A 16,118-nucleotide genomic window follows, 5' to 3' on the forward strand; every position below is an offset into this window, starting at 1 on the left:
GAGAGTGTGTCCCGCATTGCCATTTTAGAACAGGGACATTTCATCAGTAAAGACTTCCTGAAACCAGTAGAAGGCTCCCTGAGGAGCCAGAGGTGAGCTGGGAAGTTTGCCCACGCCAGGCCCCTTCTGGCCTGCAGTCTGAGCCCCGTGGGGTAGCGGGAACCCACCGCCGGGGCAGGCCGGGTGCACAGAGAGTGCGTCCTGCACCATTTTAGAACAGGGACATTTCTTCAGTAAACACTGTCTGAAACCAGCAGAAGGCTCCCTGAGGAGCCAGAGGTGAGCTGGGAATTTCGCCCACGCCAGGTCCCTTCTGGCCTGCAGTCTGAGCCCAGAGAGGGAGCGGGAACCCACTGCCGGGGCAGACCAGGTGCGCAGGGGAGTGTGTCCCCGCATCGGCATTTTAGAACAGGGACCTTTCTTCAGTAAAGACTGCTTGAAACTGACAGATGGCTCCCGGAGGAGAGAATTAACTCTCACCTGAAGTGGTACAGGGGCTGAATGAAGCAGAACAGAGAATAAAATGTGATTGTACTTCTTAAAGAAAAAAACATTTGCAAAAAAAATCTATATAGATTATCTAGATAACACTATTTTGTGTCTAATGTATAATTTATTACTTAAAGTAGAATTGTTAATAATACAGAATTTCCAATTTGTGCTGCTCTCCTAACTACATGTATAAAGACAATAATCATTACAGTAGGATACAAAATTTTGAAATCAAAAAAATGATAGTTGGCCAGGGAACCAGCATTTCTCTCCCTTTTAGTTTAGAAAACCTGCAGTTTATACAAATACATGGAATTCACAAGCCCTCATTTATCTATATAGTGTCCTTAACAATTACTTACTGAACACCTCCTATATCCCAAGGCATTTGTGCTTAGCCACTAGGTATATAGTGGAAGCCAAACAAACAATTTACAGCCTGATAAAGGAAACAGACATTGAGCACTTAAGCACATTTTGCTAGGCTACTAGTGCTTAGCATATTGTGTTAGGTGTGAAGAAGAAAAATGACAGGAATGGTATGGGACATAGGGCAGTGTTCACCTACTTTAGTCTGGGGTTGGGGCTGAAGAGGCAGTCTTAGCTGAGCAAGTAAAGAGGGTGGGTCCCACTATTTGTTTAGTTTTGCAGTTCATTTGTATTCCTATTGTACTACTGCAGTAGCCAGTAATTCTAAATGAAGTATTTCATTTGATGAGGACATAGTGAAGACGGGGGTATGATGCCAACCTGTTTTTACAAAATGTTTTCTTCTTTGAATAGCACTCAAGTCTTTTCCCAAAAAGAATTTAGAATTTGTTTAAAAAGATATCACTGTTTGTAGGAATAGAGATTTATATTTAATATTTTGCCTAAGTGATCATTTCTGCCCTCTCAGAGCTTCTTGTTATGGGAAACCAGGAGCTCTCACAGAGTAATCATCCTTTTGTTTTCTGCTTTCCCCTTCTCTAGAGTTAATCCCTGTATTTATTCCATTTCAAAGCAGAATCCTTAGGAAAGAAGAGGGGATCAGGAGGATGAGTGAGAAAAGCTTTTTTGGCTGAGAGTGTGCTTTCTCCAAGGCAAAATACACAGGATTTTCTTTAATAAAGCAAGAAAGTAAATGATTATGAACATATTGTGAACATAGACTAATTTGACTATACTGAAATGGGATGAAGTGAATAAAAAAATTTGTATTTCCACATCTGTATAGCATCTGCATAACTGGACTGAACAGTTTTATTTTGCTAAAAATTACTTCCTGAAAGTTGCATGGCATAGAAGTAGCATTGGCAGTATATTAACAACTGGTTTCTGGTTTCTATTTGTCACTGACTAATGATCATCTTTCAGTAAGTCACTTAATGCTCATGGTAATACCTGCCTCAGCATCTCTCAGGAACATTGTGGGGAATACGTGATTATTTTACAGTTGTAATTTCTCTGAAATCTCCAGTTTTAATATTTCTGTGTGATAACATTCACTATTATCACTTTTATTACAGATGGGAATTAAGATGTTTTTTTGATAATTAAAAATGTTCACACTTCATTAAATATTACCATTGACATGTGATTTTAACCTGCAAAATCATTATATTAAGTTCACTTTTCATAAGGCCAAGATTCATGACATCTTACTTGTAAACCTAGGTGGGTGAATGTTTTATGAGGTGGTCACTACTGCTGCAGGTTTTCCTAGTAGTCAAAAATATTTAAAAAGTACATCTTTCAATTGTTTTTTAATTTTGAAACTTTTTCTTTTTTTAAAATTTATTTTTATACATAAAGAACCGGGGTACAGGCCAGATGGGCAGGAGGGTGAGAGGATTCACCAGTGACAGAGCAGGGAACGAACAGGCAGAGTGACGAAATACACTGCTGAGGGGAGCAGCGGGCGAGACAGAGAGATCTGCCGCGCCATGTGGGCTGCTCCACGGCCTGCTAGGATAGAACTGGCACCGCAGAGGCTGCAGACAACTTCACAATGCTGCACTCAACCGTCTGCACCACCAGGGAGGCCCAAACTTTTTTATTTTTCTTACATTGCTGTTCATTTTTGTACAGCATTTGATTTCTCCCCTGGGGTAATCCCCCTAAATCTCCGACTATAGGGCCTCGCCGGTGGCACAGCGCTTGAGCGCTGGGTTGCAAAGCTGCCCGCAGCCTCTGCAGCACTGGTTCAATCCCCGGCTACCAGGCAAGGGTCCCACATGGCATGCAGACCTCTCCTGCCGCCCGCTGCTCCCCTCAGCAGTGTACTTCGTCATTCTGCCTGCTCTGCTCTCCCCTCTGACTCTGGTGAATTCTCTCACCCTCCCGCACTTCTGACTGTACCCAGTGCTTGTATAAATAAATAAATAAAATCTAAAAAAAATATATAAATCTCCTACTACAACATCATCTGTGAACTGTCACTATAGTCCCTTGTGCTCTTCCTTCCCCTGTTTTGACCCCATTTCCTCCTTCTCCCGTGCAGTATATCTTGTATCTATAATTTGCCTGTAAGTTTTGTCTTTTTTTCTGACCCTTTGCTTGGTTTCCCTACATTCCTCCTACAAGTAAAACCATCTAATATTTTTATTTTTCCTTTTGGCTTCTTTCACTGAGCATACTCCCTTCCAGCCTCATCTGTGTTGCTGTTAATGAGTTTATCTTTTTTTGACTAATGAATAGCATTCCATTGTGTATATATACCATATCTTCTTGATCCAGTCATCTGTTTCGGGGTATTTGGGTTGTTTACATATCTTAGCTATTGTGAATAGTGCTGCAATAAGCATAGGAGTGCAGGTTTCCATTTGAACTATTGTGTTTGTTGGCCGGAGCCGTCTGGAGCATGTGCCGTGTTGCGTATGCGTGCCATGAGTTAAGTTTCACTTTACCATTTCACTTTCGGAGAACCACAGGTTTTTCCTGTAAATCACATGAGACTGGGAGGTATGGGGGGGAGGAGCTACCAGGATATAAGAGGAGAACACGGGAGAGAAAGAAAGAAAAGAGATTTAAGAGGAGAACCACGAGAGAGGAGAGTGCTGCAAGAGGAGCAGAGAGAAGGCCAGGGAAGTAAGAAAGACAGAGAAAAGAAAGACACGGAAAAGTAAGAGAAGGAAAAGGAAAAATAAAGAAGCATGCACTAGCGTCAAGTTGTCTCAAGCCCCTCATTTCATCCTCAGCCCTTCTCTTTTCGTGCCTACGAATCCCGCGGGTCGGGATATTTGTGTCCTTAGTGTAGATTCCTAGGAGTGGAAAGGCTGGTTCATATGGTATCTCCATTTTTAGTAATTTAAGGGACTTCCACATAGCTTTCCATGTGGTTGGATCAGTTTGCATTCTCACCAGCAGTGTTAGAGGTTTCCTTTTCCCCCACATTCTTGCCAGCATTTGCTGTTACCAGTTTTGTTTTGTTTTTATGTGGGCCATTCCCACCAGTATGAGGTGGTACTCATTGTGGATTAGATTTCCATTTCTCTGACTATAAGTGATGTTGAACATTTTTTCATATAGCTGTTGGCCATTTGTACTTCTCCTTTTGAAAAGTGTCTTTTTAGTTCTGCTGCCCATGTTTTGACTGATTGTTTACTTTGTTTTTGTTGAGCCATGTGAGCTCTTGATATCAGTCACTTATAATTGTATGAAGTGCAAATATTTTCTTCAATTTTTAGCTGAAAGTCTTTTCTAACTGATATTAGGCTCTCCCTGCCTTTTATTCTAGGTCACATTTGCTTGCAGGATTGTTTTCTGAGTGTTCACTTTGAGGATATATTTATCTTTGGAGCTCAGTTCTGGAGACGGCAGAAATTTTGGTTTTGTTTTCTGAGCCACCGACTACTCTGTGTTTTGATGAATGAGTTCAGTCTATTTATGTTTAGGGTTTTTATTTATATAAGGGGGTGTGATACTACCTTTTCATGTTTTTTTTTTTTCTGTTTCTATTTCCTTGCTACATTTTTTGATGGGTGTTCATCTCTTCAGTTTTGATAAGAGAGCTCCTTTCAATATTTCTTCTAGGGGAGGTCTAATGTTTGCAAACTTCCTCAGCTTCTGTTTGTTTTGTTGCTTTAGAGTTTGCTATTGTTGTTTTTTTTTTTTAAGGTGTTTTTAGCAGTAACTTAAATAGTTGCAGATCTTCTATTGTTTAACTGGTATTGGTGTGTATTTTTTCTTTCCCAGCTTTATGTGATTTCAGATATTTGGCCTTTTGGGGCTTCTGAACATCATACATCAAGGAGACCTGATCTGCAACTGCTGTGTTAGAGGCATAAGGGAGGGACCTAGAGGAATCCAGTCATTGCTGAGGGTTAATGGGTCATGGGGAATGGGCTCTTGTTTGTGGCACCGATGACAGCCATGTTCCAGATATGAGTCTCTGCAGTCTGCATGCTGTTAGCATACTTCACAAGTTCATTACCAATCCCAAGTTGTGGGGGCTAGGGAATGCAGTCCTGCCCAATATCATCCATTTCACTGGGGAACAGCTACTGGGTATACCTCAGTTCCCCTGCCCATATCTCTCCTCAGTCAAGGGTATGCCTTCATAGCATGAAACTCACCCCTCCACAGGGCTACAGGCCAAACAGGAGTACAGCTCCTAGATTTGCAGAGGAGACTTCCACCCTGGACTACAGCCTGCCAGTCTCTCTCTCCACCCACCTTTTGTTGAATGAAGTTTATCTCCTCATGGTCCATCCTGGCGTGGTCCATGTTTGTCCCCAGTGTAGAAGAGGTGATGCATTTTCATTCCAAGTCATGGGATCCTCTGGGTTTAGTTCCCTCTTGTATAACTTTCAGATTATTCTCCTGGAAGCAAAATGGGGAACTTCCTTTGACATCATCTCTGTCTGGTCTCCTGCAACTGTTTTTTGATAGAAATTTATGAAGCAATTTTTTTTACATTTTTTGTTATTTATATGGGATTTATATCGTATGCTTTTCAGGAAACATTTTTAAATTATTGACAAAATGAAGCCTAATAGACCAAACCAATTTTATATGAAATTGAAATTAACATAAGATAATCATCTAGGTATCTTAAGACACCCAATGTTAGATAAATAGTATAAAATCCATACAGGGGGAGAGGAGAGCAAAAGGACTTCTTGTTTGTTACATTTTCTGTCATTCCACCATCACTTTTCATTTTCCTGCTTGGAATGTCCCTCCATCCCCCTTTCTGCCCTTCACTATATATGGGAATGGGAGCTTGGGAGGTTGGTGGGAAATGAGCCAAGGCTGATCAAGAATTTGCAGCACATAAATAAAAAGGGTACATTCTTTTTGTTGCCTTGACAATTTTTTTCTGAATATAGAGCTTCAAATATTGCATCTGCCAGTGTGCTCCCTCTTACCAGAGTTATAACCTAACTTCCTTTATCTGATTTTTTTTCTGGGCCAGGAATGAGGGAACAAATGACTTCAGACAATTTGATTACAGGAAGAAGGTATTTTAATACACAGCTTTCACTATGAATTTTTTTTTTATAAAATTTATTGTTATATTCCCCATACAATTGCAGCCCCCCCATTCTGACCCCAATCCCTCCCCTCCCGCCCCCGCCCCCCTAAAAGTGTCTCTGGTTCATAGTTTTTTGTTGATTTTGATTTTCACTTTCTTATAGTTATTCATTTTCCTGGTCCCTTATTTAAGTTTTCTAGATTCCTGCTATGAGTGAGACCATCCGGTATTTTTCTTTTTCTTTTTGGCTTATTTCGCTGAGCATGATCCCTTCCAGCGCCATCCATGTTGCTGCAAATTGCATGTGGTTATCTTTTTTGAATGCTGAGTAATATTCCATGGTATATATGTACCACATCTTCTTGATCCAGTCATCTATTTTTGGGCATTTGGGTTGCTTCCAAAGCTTAGCTATTGTAAACAGTGCTGCTATAAACATAGGGGTGCAGGTGTTCTTTGGAATTGATGTGCTGGCGAGGGTGTGGAGAAAAAGGAACTCTTCTGCACTGTTGGTGGGAGTGCAAACTGGTCCAACCACTGTGGAGAGCTGTGTGGAGATTTCTGGACCTACTAAACATAGAGCTTCCATATGATCCAGCAATTCCACTCCTAGGTATTTACCCAAAGGACACAGAAACATCACTATGAATTTTAAATGATCTAGTTTATCTTTAATAAAAATGCCTCTTGAGGAATATCTTTCAGGTAGACTTATGCTGCTATGGATATTCCAACTGAAAGGTGTAATTACTGTGTGTCATTGAAATTTGTCTTTTTGTTTCTCTTAGAGGGTAATGAAAACAAATGTTTTCAAATTCCACACATTATTCATTTTAAATGTAAGTTGATGTGAAATCGAGAGGATCACTTTTTTTAAATTTGGAAATAAGTAAGCAAAAAATATCATGGCACACCTCTCTTGTGCTGGTTTTAGTGCAAAACATCTTGCTGCATCATTCCATTTTTAGACTAAAAGTTTTCCATGTGTTAGATCTATGCCTGCACTGTTCTTGCCCAACACAAATATATTTTTCATAATTTCCCACTGTGACCAGAGTTAATGATTGAAAAGAATGGATGCTTAACATTTTAGTGGTAAGTTTAAGAAATTACACATTCAATTTCCCTTGCTTATTCTTCTCTGACAGAGATGTAGTATGACCTATTGTTTTTTCATCTTCTTTCCCTTATTTTTATCCCCTTCCTTCAAGATTATTTTATATAATATGTTTTTACTGTAGAAATCCTAAAATTACCAAAAAAATAGAAAATTATATGTAATTTCTTTAGCCAGGGAGATCATTATTGATTCTGGTTCTGTGTAGTGGTATGCATCCTTAGTTTAATATGTCTATGAGTTCACGCTTTAAAGGACAGTTTGTTAAACTGTTTTAAGTTACCAAATACGCAATAGTTTACTTTATTGAAACTTCTTTTGCATCATCACGTTTAATGAGTTAGAGTGGTCCCTCTACCATAAATATATCTAGATAGGGACAGAACATCTTTCTGAAGTAAAAAGCATTCAAGGTTCGTTGCTCACTGAAGATTGGGCTGCTGGGCAGACTTTGAGAGGATCTGGACTGTTCTACCATTGCTGTTCATGCCTAGTACTCCTTGGTGGCTGAAAAAAATACGTGGAAGGTTTTTTTCAGTTGTCATTGCTCAAAGTGAACAAGATAATTCATAAACATATTTTGTCTTTAAAGTCATAAGAATGTGTCCTCTGTCAGAACTGTTTAACTCATTTTAAAATAAATCCTGTGGACTTTATATTGGCACACACATCATTATGTCATTTTTCCTGATGAAGTTTAGATTCTACTATATTAATCTAATCTCTACTTCAGCTCTATTTTTAAGAAAAATGTATGATTTGCAATAGCCAGGGTAATCTCTCTGGTGGTAAAGAGGCAAAGGGAGTGACCAGATGCAAATACCTATAGGCTTATATCAATGCTGCTTGTGATTTGTTTAGTGTAGTCAAGAGTAATGATCTCTTATTTTCTGTTTGTTGGGCCAAAAAGGCTACATTGAAGGAGAGACACTAAAAAGCTTGAAGACATTATATGCCTCGGCAGTGCTGAAGTAGCATTGCATAAATAGTGGGTGCTGCTTCTGTTCCCTGCTTGTTATTCCCAACTGATCTTGGCCTTGCGTTTCGAAACTGTATACGTCAAGAACCTACAAAAAGAATGAGCCCCATTGAAAGAGTTCAGATTGCATCAAATCAAAGTTTATTGAGTCAGCCAAGTTACTAACTGTTCCACTGTTAGAAAATGTCATCAGGCCCAATAAATCTGCTCTTGAAAATTTCTCTTTCTCATTGAATGGTTCATGTTTATTATACTTTACAAAACTCAGAAAAACATTTTCACAAATTTGTGTCATCTGTACATTTTTATTTTCTGTTTTACTGATTCTTTCCTCTGTAACATTAAGTTTACTTATTATGCTTTCCATGATTGTCTTAAGTTCTTTCATTATGTTCCTATCTAGCCTCTTTTTTTGTATTTTTTCATAGCCTCTATTTCTTTAATGAACTTCTGCTCCTAAAAATCTTTTCTGAGATCCTCATCCTGCCTTTTTATATATAAGTGAGATTCTCAAACTTTGTTTAGTTTCTTCATGATAGCCCTTCTAAATTAGTTGCATGTTCTGTGTTCTTACAATTCCATGTTATTCAGTTTGGTGTCTCGAAATTTACCCTTCTCTTTCACCTTGTATTTCTTGGGCAAATATGTTGCCTTCTTTGTTTTTAGGTTTTTTTCCACCCAGTAGTTGTGTTGTGCCTTTGATTTTGGGATCCTCCTATTTTACTCAGTGGTAGTTTGGGGAAATGCAGGGAAGAAGGAGTTCAAATACCAAAGTCATAGCCAGGGGCAGGGAAGATTGTAGTGGAGCAATACAGGCTGAGAAATCTATTCTGCTGCTTCACCATCTGTGAACAGACCAAGCACCAATCCTTCCCCACAGTGTACTTTCCTAGTCCCCATCTCGTTGCTGTGGGTTTCCAAATTTGCAGTGGGTTTCTCTCCAATTTCAGTTCTCTCCAATACCTCAATTCTGGAGGGGAAGGGAGATGAGGACATCAGACAGACTTTCCATGCTCAACAGCAGATCCCAGTGCTTAGCAAGCAAAAAGCACAGTATTTGCCTCCTCACTGAAGAGATCATCTGTGTCAGCAACAATATACATAACCAGCCAACTTGTTACATCGGGAATGGCCATGTGGCCACAGTTCCTTCCCCTTCTTCCTGTTCCACCAACTCAGTGAAGAACCAACCAATCATGTCAGAGAAAAAAAAAGTCTGTATAAGCCATCAAAATATGGGAGGAACTGGTATTTCTGTGTAATAGCTGGTTTTTGCTTATATATAAGCAGTCAGTTATTCTACCATGGTATGCTGTCACTTCTACTGATTATTTTGAATGTTATTCCACTCTCTCCTGGCCTGTAGAGTTTCTGCTGAGAAGTCTCATATAAACCTAATAGGAGTACTTTTACATATTACCTGCCTTTTTTTGTTTTCCCACACAATTTTATATTCCTTCTTTGTCATGGACTCTTGATTGTTTTACTCAAAACTGACTTGGTGTAGTTCCCTTTCCAGTCAGCTAATCAAGTGTTCTGTTAGCTTCATGGATTTGTGTTTTCAGTTTCATCTCCAGTTTGGGATGTTCTCAGCTATTATTTCTTTGAACAATGACTCCATTCCCTTTGCCTCTCTTTATCTTCTAGAATGCACGTTTTCCTTGTCCTCTTTCCTAATGAATGACATATCTTTCATAATGTTTCTTTGTGTGTTTTTTGTACATCTTATTTCTCTCTTTTCTTCTACCTGAATCATTCCTAGGTTTCTGTCCTTGAGCTTGGTGATTCATTCCACCATCTGTTTCTGTTTGCTTTTCATAACACCCTTTGTCTAATTTATTGAGTTATTCACATCCTGACTCTGTTAGTTTCTTTTTTTCTTAAAGATTTATTTATTTATCCAAGAACCAGGGTATAGGCCAGATGCGCGGGAGGGTGAAAGGATTCACCACAGACAGAGCGGGAACTAGAACAGGCAGACTAATGAAATACACTGCTGAAGGGAGTAGCGGGCAAGACAGGAGCGTCTGCCGCATCATGTGGGACCCTTGCCGGCCGGCTGGGATCAAACCAGCACAGCAGAGGCTGTGGACAGCTTCACAGCGTGGCACTCAACCCACTGTGCCGCCGGAGAAGCATGACTCTTATTAGTTTCTTATTTGTACCTTCAGTCTCTTCCTTATGCTCATTAATATTCCTGAGATCCTTGATTTGCTCTTAAGAGTTTTCTTGTGACTCTGAGTTTTCTCATGATAGCTATTATGAATTTTATGTTCCTTAAATCCCACTCTTATCATCTCTTTTTGATGTCATATTTTTTTCACTTTCATGCTAATTGGAGGAATATTCCTCTCTTCTCTATTGGAATGTCTCTCACCTTTTAGGGTTATTTTTGTTTGCTTGTTTGCTTTGCTTACCTGCCTCAATTTTAATTCAGTAGTTTTGTAATAATCTTCATTTTTTTCCCCTTGTAGAAGGTTCTGTGGCTTCAGTTTCTGGTCTCTGTATGCATTGTTGCTACTTTACTTAAAATCTGTTACTCTCAACTCACCTATGGTAAGTCGGTGTATCTGCATTTCTCTGATTCAGCTGCATTAGTGGGGCATGGGCCGGGGATTGAGGGAATGGAATCTTGTCCTGATACCCAAATTTCCTGAACTACCCTCCTTCTTATCCTCTTCCTGGGGACCTGGACTGAAACAAGGCCATCTGTAGTCTCTGGTGTGCTTGCTCTAATGCTGCAGGATAGGAAAGTAGGAATGCTGCACTTCCATATTTTCTGCATTTGCCCGTGTCTTTGAGCAACTTCTCATGTGTTGCTCCTCTTCTCTATTGCTGTGGGATTCCTTTGGGCTGAGTGAGGGCATGATGGGTCTCTGTTCTTCCTGCCATAGATCCTTGGGTCAGCCTGCTGATTAGCAGTATTATTAACCCTTGAGGTCATCATCTCTATGAATACCGATTTATCCACCTTCAAATATTTATGTGTCAATCATTTTAATGTCTTGGTTTGATGATCAACATGACTCTCACTGTTGTATCTTTGACTGTTTATATTTTATGGGGATAAAGATTTTGTCTCATGCCACTTTATTGCTGATGTCATACCTGAATTTAAGTTAGTTGCCTGTTTGCTTTCATTTCTCCATTGACAAAATAGAAACCAATTCCTTGCAAACTGATGTATTTTTTTTTGTCACTTTCTAGTTAGTAGTGTGTGATCTGACTTGTCACATTGTGGGGTAAGTGATGAAATACGTATTTATGCCTCTGGCCTCTGTGGCTATCACCTCTGGCCTTGAAAAGGCAGAAGGTACTTGGGAATGTGGGTTCAGGGCATGCATACTTGATGGTGGCTACCTGGCATATGGTGTGGGCATTTGAAAGTATGCACACCTGTGCCTAGGAGGTCAGGGATATAAGGCAGTGTTACAAAGAGAAAGTGTCGTGTGGCACAGTGTCCTGGAGAGTGGGAGCACGGCTACCGTGGGATGGCTATGAGAGGATGACAAGTGACTACAGAGAGGCAGGGCTGTGAGACAATGCCACAGAGAGCCCAAGGAGTAAAGATTCAATTGCTACCAGCCTCCTGGTCCCCTAGCCCTCCTACGGGCTTGCCCTAAAACAATTGGGGTATCAAAAGCATTAAATCCTGAAAAAGCCACTGAGGGTTCCAGCACTCCTTTACTCGTCTGCCCCAATCAATAGAGAACCTGCCCTATGTTTGCCGGTACAACACACATTCTCTGATTTCACATTTCCAGTAAATTAGATCATCTTTGTGGGAGCCCATAAATTTAGCAGAGAACTTTCAGCTTACTAGTAGAACAAATATTATTTTGAAAAATTTCTAGAGACAACTGGGCAAAGCCTCCCTTCTCAGCTAACAGGGTTGGTGTTTAAAAGTATGTTTTTTCTGACTGGTAGATGTGACCTCAAGTTGTCCCAAAGTAATGGGAATACCCCCTCAGTCTAAAGAAATGGACATCTCGTCCTCACCAACTCACTGTTTTAAGTAACGGATCTAGTAGGTCCTTATATCCCGAGGCTCTATTTATATTGCTTCTTATTTAGTGTTTCAAAGCATTTCAATTAAAGAATTCAGTCTTTGGTTTATTTAAATCATAAGTTATTTGAGAGCAAGACTTCTTTGATTTTACTCTCTGTGTTCAGCAGAATGCTAGATGTACCATTAACACTCAACACATGTTGATAGAATACTTGAGTGAATTATTAGGCATTGTAACTCAGTACAGGAAGCAATCTACTTTTTATTTTTATTTTTTGAGATTTATTTTTATTTATGCATACAAGAACTGGGATGTGGGCCAGAGGTGCAGGGGATGACAGGATTCACCAGAGTGGAGAGAAGAACAGGCAGATGTATTGAAATACACTGTTGAGGGGAGCAGCAGGTGAGACAGGAGAGGTCTGCTGCGCCATGTGGGTTAGCTCCCTCATCTGGCCAGAGATGGAACTCAAATTCATGCCACAGTGGCTGTCAATAGCTTGATAGCACGAGACTTAACCCGGGCACCACCAAGGAGGCCCACAATCCTTTTTTTATAAATGAATTTCAGCAATTGTTTGTCTAGCAGACATGAGGACAAACATCTCTTACTACATTTCTTCAGTTTCCATTTGAATAACATAGAGGTTATGCATTTCCATGATTCATGGACACCATCCAGGAGATTAAAGGCTAACAACAGGTGCATACTTATCAAAAACCATATGAAGTTGGGCCTCCCCTCGTGGCGCAGCAGTTGAGCGCTGGGCTGCGAAGCTGCCACAGCCTCTGCAGCGCCGGTTCGATCCCCGACCACTGGCGAGGGTCCCACATTGGTGCGCAGACCTCTCCTGCCGTGCCCGCTGCCCCCCTTAGAAGTGTATTTCATAGGTCTGTCTGTTCTGTTCCCCGCTCTGGCTCTGGTGAATTCTCTCACCCTCCCATGCTTCTGACTGTACCCAGTGCTTGTATAAATAAATAAATAAATCTTAAAAAAAAAAACATATGAAGTTAAGACTATTCATTGATATGGAAGTTTGGGATCTTTCCAGATCATAAATACTTTTTATTTTATTTTTTAAATTAATTAATTTATACAAGCACTGGGTACAGTCAGAAGCGCGGGAGGGTGAGATTTCACCAGAGCCAGAGTTGGGAATAGAACAGGTAGACTGACAAAATACATTGCTGAGGAGAGCAGCAGGTGCGGCAGGAGAGGTCTGCGCACCATGTGGGACCCTCGCTGGCAGGCTGGGATAGAACCGGTGCTGCAGAGGCTGGGGGCAGCTTTGCAGCCCAGCACTCAACCGCTGCGCCACCAGGGGAGGCACCCTAAGTACTCTTTTAATTGCTTTAGTTCATATAGAGTAGAGAACAGTGACAACAATTGCCAGAGATCACACAGCAGGTTGTCCATCCATTGTACATAACTATGTTCCTAGATTACATGTGGTTTTTTTTCTCCCACTGTGCCCCACCATTCCTTGTTTTCCCTTGTCCTTTCCCCTCCTGCCTCCCAGTTACTATCAGACTCATCAGGATATTTGTTGATGTCTACTTTATGAAAGTGTTTTATATTGTAAAACAATATAAGTGTATAAGTGTTTTATATTGTTACGTGAATGTCTGATACTACTTATTAATCTGACTTGTTTTGCTGCATGTAATTTTTTTGAAATTCCTTCCATTTTGTTGGCAATGGCTAAACTTTATTCTTTCTTGTATCTTTATAATATTCCATGGAATGCATGTACCACATCTTTTTGACTTATTCGTCACTGAAGGAGAGTTAGGCTGCTGCAGTGTCCTAACTATTGTAATAATGCTGCTATAATATTGTAGAACATATGGGGTTTATTGTTGTTTTTCATGATAGATTCATATTATCTGAATGTATGTCCAAGAGTGGGATTTCCAAGTCATACATTATTTCTATTTTTAACCTTTTAAGATAAATCCAGATTGCTTTCCCTAATTGTTTCACCAGTTTAGTACCCCAACAACAGTGTTATAAGGTTCCTTTTTACCCACATCCTCTTACAAGTATGAGGTGGTAACTCTTTGTAGCTTTAATCTGTATTTCTCTTATTAGTAGAGATGATGATTTCTTCATATGTCTTTTGACATCTGGATATCCTTGTTAGTGAATTTGGTCATATTTAATAATCAAGTTTGTTAATTGGGTTGTTTTTGTCATTGAATTGCATGAGGTTTTTATATGTCTTGGATATTAATCCCTTATGAGTTATATAGTTTATAAATATCTTTTCCTACTCCATAGGTCTGTTTAGTTGTTTTGTATTTTCTATTGTTGTACAGAAGCTTTTAAACTTGAGATAATCACAATTGTTTATTTTTGTTTTTAATTCCCTTGCCATGGGGTTACATCACCAAAAATATTTTTATTGTTCATATCAGGAAACCCATCATCAGTGCTTTCTTATATGTATTTTATCATTGTAGATTTCATGTATAAATCTTTAATACATTTGGAATTTATTTTCGTGTATGGTGTTATGGTGTAATCCAACTTCATTATGTGTGACTTTCCAATTTTCCCAGAACCACTTATTAAAGAGACTCTTTTCCCATTTTATCGTCATGGGGGTTTTATCATAGCTTAGGTCTCATGTATTTGTGAATTTACTTTTGGACTTTCAATTCTGTTCAGTTGGTCCATGTATCTGCTTTTGCAACAATATATTGTTTTTAATACTGTTGCTTTAGTGTAACTTTTGAAATCAGGTAATATAATATATCTATTTCCCTCCTTTTTTCTTAAGGTTGTTTTGCAATTTAAAACCTGTTGTGGATCCAGTGAATTTCTATATTTTTGTTCAGTTTCATTGAAAGATATTGCTTTGATTTTAATGGGGACTGTATTAAATTTGTATATCATTTTAGATAAGATAGTCATTTTGATTATATTGTATCTCTACTCCATGAATATAACAGTGTCATTATCTTAGTCCTTTAATAACATCTTGTAGTTCTCATAGATCATTTGCCTCCTTTGTTAGATTGATTCAAAGGTATTTAATTATCTTTGAAGCAATTATAAATTCCTTTTTTTCTATTTTTTTTCTAAAGTTTTTCTAAATTTCTTGTGTCCCTTGTTCATTCTTTGTATATAAAAAAGAAATGGGGGTTTTGTATGCTGATTTTGTAGCATGTGACTTTGCTATATTCATTTATTGCTTCCAATGAGATCTTTAGAATCATATAGATTACATATCATTTACAAATAATGGTCATTTCACTTCTTTCTTCCTTATTTATATTCTTCTACTTCCTGTGTTTGCCTGATAGCTCTAGTCAAAACTAAAAATACTAAAGTTAAATAGAAGCAATAATGATGGGCATCACTGACTTGTGCCAGATCTTGTGGGGAAAACTTTCATTTTATATTTCATTTTATAGCATTGTATATTGTTGGTTTGTAATGTGTGATGTTTATTATAGAATGGTTGGTTCCTTCTATTCCGTCTTGGTTACAATTTTTATCATAAAGAATCTTTTTTTTTTAATTTAAATAATAAATTTTATTTTTATATTCCCCCATACAATTGCAAACGCCCCATTCTGACCCCAATCCCTCCCCTCCTGCCCCCCACCCCCCAAAAAGTATCTCTGGTTCTTAGTTTTTTGTTGATTTTGATTTTCACTTTCTTATATTCATTTTCCTGGTCCCTTATTTAAGTTTTCTAGATTCCTGCTATGAGTGAGACCATCCGGTATTTTTCTTTTTCTTTTTGGTTTATTTCGCTGAGCATGATCCCTTCCAACGCCATCCATGTTGCTGCAAATTGCATGTGTTTATCTTTTTTGAATGCTGAGTAATATTCCATGGTGTATATGTACCACATCTTCTTGATCCAGTCATCTATTTTGGAGCATTTGGGCGAATCTTATAGAATGGTTTCTCTGAATTTATAACAACATGACATTTATATTTACTTTTGTTGATGTGGTTTATTACATTATTTGATTTATGTGTATTAAACCATCTTTGTATTTCTGTATGACTCCTACCACATCATGGTATGTAGTCCTTGTGATTTGA

General features: G+C 38.9%; 1 protein-coding gene across 1 annotated transcript in view; it reads left to right on the forward strand.

Moving 5' to 3' along the window:
- The window catches only part of PPM1L (protein phosphatase, Mg2+/Mn2+ dependent 1L), a gene marked incomplete at both ends in the record, with an annotated part of 229,189 nt that overhangs the window by 141,195 nt on the left and 71,876 nt on the right, over window positions 1-16,118 (forward strand). The gene's annotated exons all lie outside the window — the stretch shown is intronic.

This window comes from Talpa europaea (genome assembly GCF_964194135.1).
Source record: "Talpa europaea genome assembly, chromosome: 4".
In the NCBI taxonomy this organism is placed as follows: domain Eukaryota; kingdom Metazoa; phylum Chordata; class Mammalia; order Eulipotyphla; family Talpidae; genus Talpa; species Talpa europaea.